The sequence below is a fragment of the Mus caroli genome, chromosome 4 (assembly GCF_900094665.2).
Source record: "Mus caroli chromosome 4, CAROLI_EIJ_v1.1, whole genome shotgun sequence".
Taxonomy (NCBI): domain Eukaryota; kingdom Metazoa; phylum Chordata; class Mammalia; order Rodentia; family Muridae; genus Mus; species Mus caroli.
The window spans coordinates 21186945-21192991 of record NC_034573.1 but is presented as its reverse complement, the minus strand read 5'-3'; the positions used below and the strand labels follow the sequence as shown (position 1 = coordinate 21192991).

The window sequence follows — 6047 nt, the reverse complement described above, 5'->3', positions numbered from 1 at the left end:
AGCTGGCGTGTGTCAGCCGACCCTGCGCCCTAGCTACCCCGGTGCTTTTCTGCATGTCATTTTGGATCGAGGTTACCTCACTCAGCATGACATTTTCTACATCCATACATCTACCTGTAAACTTCATGATGTCCTTGTTCTTAATAGTATCACACTGTGTAAATGAACAATATTTTCTGTATCCATTCTTAGGTTGAGGAACATCTGGATTGTTTCCAGCTTTTGACTATCACAGATAGGGCCACTAAGAAAATAGTAGAGTACATGTCTTTGTGGTGTGGTGGGGCATCTTTTGGGTATATTCCCAGGCATAGTATATCTGGGTCTTCAGGTAAGGCTATTTCCAATTTTCTGAGAAATGTCCAGATTGACTTTCAGAGTGGTTGTACCAGTATGTAATCCCACCAACAATGGAGGATTTCTCCACATCCTTGCCAGCATGTACCGTCTTCTGAGTTTTTGATCTTAGCCATTCTGATGAGTATAAGGTGGGATCTCGGTTTCATTTTGATTTGCATTTCCCTGATGATTAAGGGCTTCTCAGTCATTCAAGATTCCTCTGTTGAAAATTCTGTGTTTAGCTCTAGACCCCATTTTTTTTAATTGGGTAATTTGTTTTTTTTTTCTTATTTCATAAATTCTCTATACATTTTGGATATTATCCCTCTATAGAATGCAAAGTTAGTGAATATCTTTTCCCAACCTGTAGAGTGACATTTTATCCTATTGACAGTGTCCTTTGTCTTATAGAAGCTTTTCAGTTCATGAGGTCCCATTTGTCAAATGTTGATCTTAGTAGCTGAGATACTGGTGTTCTGTTCAGGAAATTTTCCTCTGTGGCAATATGTTCAGGCTATTTCTCACTTTCTCTTCCTTGGATTCTGTTCATCTGGTCTTATGTGGAGGTCCTTGATCCATTTGGACTTGAGCTTTGTATAAGAAGATAAATATGGATCAATCTGCATCCTTCTACATGCAGACCTTCAGTTAGACCATCACCATTTGTTGAAGATGCTTTCTTTTTTCCACTGGATGTTTTTAGCTCTTTATCAAAGATCAAGTGTCAATATATATTTGTGAGTTTATTTCTGGTTCTTGAATTCTATCCCATTGATCAACCTGTCTGTCTCTGTATCAATACCATGCAATTCTTATCACTCTTGATTTATTGTAAAGTGTGAGTTCAGGGATGCTGCTTTCCCAGAAGTTCCTCTATTGTTAAGAATTGTTTTTGGTACCCTGGGCTTTTTTTGTTTTTTCCATATAAAGTTGAGAATTGCTCTTAGTAAGTGTATGAATAATTGTGTTGAAATTTTGATTGAATTAAATCTGTAGATTGCTTTTGGCATGATGACCATTTTTCTATGTTAATCCTACCAATCCATGAGCATGAGAGATCTTTCCATCTTCTGAGGTCTTCTTTGATTTCTTTCTTCATAGACTTGAAGTTCTTGTCATACACATCATTCATTTGTTTAGTTAGAGTTACACGAATATATTTTATATTATTTGTGACTATTTTGATGGGTGTTGTCTCCCTATTTTTTCTCAGCCCATTTATATAAAGAAAGGCCACTGATTTGTTTAATATATACTGAACATTTTACCCTAAAACAAAAGAATATGCAATCTTTCCAGCACCTCATGGTACCTTCTCAAAAATTGACCATATAATTGATCATAAAACAAGCCTCAAAAGATACAAGAAGATTGAAATAACCCCGTGCATCCTATTAGATCACCACTGACTATGGCCAGGCTTCAATATCATCAAAACAACAGAAATTCCACCTACTCTGGAAACTGAACAACTCTCTACTCAATGATAACTTGGTCAGGAAAGAAACAAAGTAAAAAATTAAAGACTTCCAATTCATTCAGTGAAAATGAAGACACAGTGTCTAAACTTATGGGACATACTGGAAGTAGTGTTAAGAGGAAAATGTATAGCACTAAGTGCCCTCATAAAGAAATTGGACAGATGACTCTAGAAACTTAAAAGCAAACGTGAAAGTTCTAGAACACAAAGAACCAAACACACCCAAGAGGAGTAGGTGGAAGGAAATAATCAAACTCAAGGTGGAAATCAGTCATTTTGAAACAAAGGGAGTGACATAAAAAATCAACAAAACAAAGGGCTGGTTCATTGAGAAAATCAGCAAGATAGATAAACTCTTAGCCAAGCTAACTAAAGAACACAGAGACAGTGTGATGGTTTGTATATGCTTGTCCCAGGGAGTAGAACTACTAGGAGGTATGTCCTTCTTGGAATAGGTGTGTCATTGTGGATGTGGGCCTTAAGACCCTCACCTTAGATGCCTGGAAGTGAGTCTTCCACTAGCTGCCTTCAGACCAATATGTAGAACTCTCAGCACGTCCTGTACCATGCCTGCTTGGATGCTTCCATGTTCCCACCTTGATGATACTGTACTGAACCTCTAAACCTGTAAGCCAGCCCTAATTAAATGTTGTTCTTTATAAGATTTGTCTTGGTCATAGTGTCTGTTCACAGCAGAAAACCCTAACTAAGACAGACAGTATACAAATTAACAAAATCAGAAATGAAAAGGGAGGTACAACAAGAGAAAACACATCAAGAAATCATCAGATCTTACTACAAGCACCTATACCCAACCAAAGTGGAAAATCTAGATGAAATTGATGGTTTCCTAGACATAGACATGGTATCAAAGTTAAACAAAGATCAGGTAAAATATTTAAACAGTAGCATACCTGCTGAGAAAATAGCAGTCATTAAAAACCTCCCAACAATAAATAAAGTCAAGGCCAGATGGCTTTTGTTCAGAATTCTACCATACCTTCAAAGAAGAGCTAGTACCAATGCTCCTTAAACTGTTCCACAAAATAGAAACAGAAGGAACACTCTCTAATTCATTCTATGAAGTGACAGTTACTCTGATACCTAAACCACAAAAGACCCAAAAAAGAAAGAGAACTTTAGATCAATTTCACTTATGAACATTAGTGAAAAATACACAATAAAATTCTAACAAAACCAATTAAAGAACACATTGAAACCATCATTAACTACAATCAAGTAGGCTTCATCTGAAAGATGCAGTGATGGTTCAATATATGGAAATTCATCAACTTAATTCATTGTATAAACAAACTCAAAGATAAAAATCACATAGTCTTCTCATTAGATGAGAAAAATCCAACACCCCTTCATGTTAAAAGTCTGGGAGAAATCAGGAATTCAATGCTCAGACCTACACATAATAAAAGCAATATATAGCAAACCAACAGCCAATATCAAACTAAATGGAGAGAAACTTGAAGCACTAAAATCAGGTACAAGACAAGTCTGCCCCCTTTCTCATTATCTATTCGATGTAGTACTCAAATATCTTCCCAGAGCAATTAGACAACAAAAGGAGGACAGATTGGAAAAGAAGAAGTCAAAATATTACTATTTGTAGATGATATGATGGTATACATACACAGTATACATACACGTCCCAAAAATGTACCAGAGAACATCTACAGCTGAAAATTGGCTGGATATAAAATTAACTAATACAAATGAAGAACAGATCTTAAGGGAGGATAAAAGTGAGATTAATACAATATCTATGATATACAAGGAGGAACTAACATCCAGAGGGAGACAGAGAATACCGTAAAGCAGTCCAGGACAGGGATGCATCAGCACAGAGTACACTGAATGAGAATATCAGAGTGAAGCCCATTACCTTCTATCATGACATGATGTTCTTCTTCATAAGTGTGTAGAAAACAGATCTAATTACAGAAGAGAAAGGAGACACAAGAGTTAGCCAGCTTGCTGAAATCATTTCAAGGATTATTAGTAAGTATATCTCCAATGTACTTCACAACATTTTTTTGCTAACACCAGTGCTGAAAACCCTCTCTTCCCCTTCCTCTTTGGAACTGGATATCTAGACATGTTTTTCCATTATGTCGCTATTGATCCTATAGAAGTATTATTGCTTTTCTCCCCATTAATTACTTTATTTATAGCCTGATCACTGACCTCCTCCCTGTTCTCTTCCCAGTCCAACCTTTACACCGCATTTCCTCATTCCCTCCTACTCTTCAGAGAAGAGGAGTCCCCCCAGGGGTATTCATCCACCCTGGTACATCAAGTTACAGCAGAACTGAATTCATCCTTTAAAAATTCAATTAAAATATTCTTGCATTCTTTCTGTGCATTATTCAGGTTTACTTAATATACTGTCTCCAGTTTAATGGGCACTTTGGAGATTTGTTTATTAGTGAGAGGTAACATTTAAAAAATCATATTTCTTTTTTCTTTGTGCCTATTAGATACATTTGTGAACATACTATATCTATTTCTATTTCATTGGAATAGTATTAATAGGTTTCAAACAAATGCAGTTTAGGTAAGATTGCATTTCTGCTGAGATAATATAAAATGCTTAATTATTGTTGAATTATGGTTACCCAGTTTATGTCATACAAAATTAAATTAATGTGTCTACAAATGTATATGAATATAGATTTGAGCACGGGATCCACAATGTAGGAGTTAGAGAAAGGACTGAAGGAGCTGGAGGGGTTTGTAACGCCATACAAACAACATCAATATCAACCAACCAGACACAGCAGAGATCACAGGGACTAAACAGCCAAGCAAAGAGTATACATGGAGCAACCCATGACCCCAGCCACATGTGCAACAGAGGATGCCCTTGTCAGGCATCAATGAGAGGAGAGGCCCTAGGTCCTCTGAAGGCAACATACCCCAGTGTAGGGGAATGCCAGGATGGGGAGGCAAGAGTGGGTGAATGGGTTGGTGGGTGGGAAAGCACCCTCATAGAAGCAGGTGGAGGGGGAATGGGATAAGGGGTTTCTGAAGGAGAAACTGGCACTTGAAAGGTAAATAAAAAATAAATTAAAAATATATTTGATGAAAATATTTTCATTAACATTTTCTCCCCACCCTAGTTCTGGCTTCGTTTTCTTTCTTTTTGTTCTACTGACATTTTACAGCCTTGACCCTTGTATCACAGTAAAACTTATCAGTTTCAGAACTTAATGATGCTTGAATAAAACCTCTATATAAGAGTATCTGTGGCCATCATTTTACATTGATGCAAATGAATTGAAGTTAATCGAGTCTAATCGCTGAACTCAATATAAAGCAATATTTAAAATGTTGAACATAGACTTCTTTTTGGTATGATAGTGTCTTGGAACAGTGCAAATTTTGGTCATGTAAAGAGAATTTTAGTGCTTGTGAGAAAACTTCTAGAAAGAAGATAAGAGTTTTGTGACCTCAGTTGCTTCAAAAACACAAAACTGTTCTTGGAGTGGTCTTTCATTTTCCTCCCAGGTATGGTGCATAGTTTACTTTGTATTATTTCTTCAAACTGGCTATTTTCATTTGTTTATATGCCTCTATGGAAAACATGGTTTTGTTACATGCAATGTCTCTTTGTGGTGATATGCAGCTTGAATTCATGAGAACTTTTCTCAGGTAATCTTTCTTAATCATCAGAGTATACATTGTCTAATATTCTGAATAAAGTTGACTATTTCAAGGAACTTTTGTTCACCTCAATTTTAGGCTCCATTCTCCCAGCTCCAGCTACTTCAAGACCAGTAAACATTACTAAGATTTAGTTTCAAATAAAAAATAATAAAAGCAGATAATATTCTTGATTTATTATCATAGACTACAGAAACATTTTACTTCAGATTAAATATACTTATATTTAATAGCAAAATGAATTTTTAAACATGCATACTAAAACCTAAGATATGACTTCCCATAAAAAATTTAATAGCAATATCATCTAGCTGTTTTAAGAAATTAAACAAATAGTATTCATTATTCTAGAGCTATAAAATGACAGGATTTATTCATTATTTCAAAATTCAGATAATTTTTTCTAAATTTAGAAATCCCTTTTTATTTAAGAATGCTTTCCTGTGCTCGCTTCAGCAGCACATATACTAAAATTGGAACGATACAGAGAAGATTAGCATGGCCCCTGCGCAAGGATGACACGCAAATTCGTGAAGCGTTCCATATTTTT

The 6047-nt window shown here is 35.8% G+C and overlaps 1 non-coding gene and 1 pseudogene across 1 annotated transcript; one reads left to right on the top strand and one right to left on the bottom strand.

Annotated features, from left to right (window-relative positions):
• The window catches only part of LOC110292441, a 56464-nt pseudogene that overhangs the window by 12925 nt on the left and 37492 nt on the right, over nt 1-6047 (bottom strand).
• Nucleotides 5941-6047, top strand: LOC115031069. Its single transcript, XR_003836634.1, has one exon. It is a non-coding gene; the product is annotated as a U6 spliceosomal RNA (small nuclear RNA).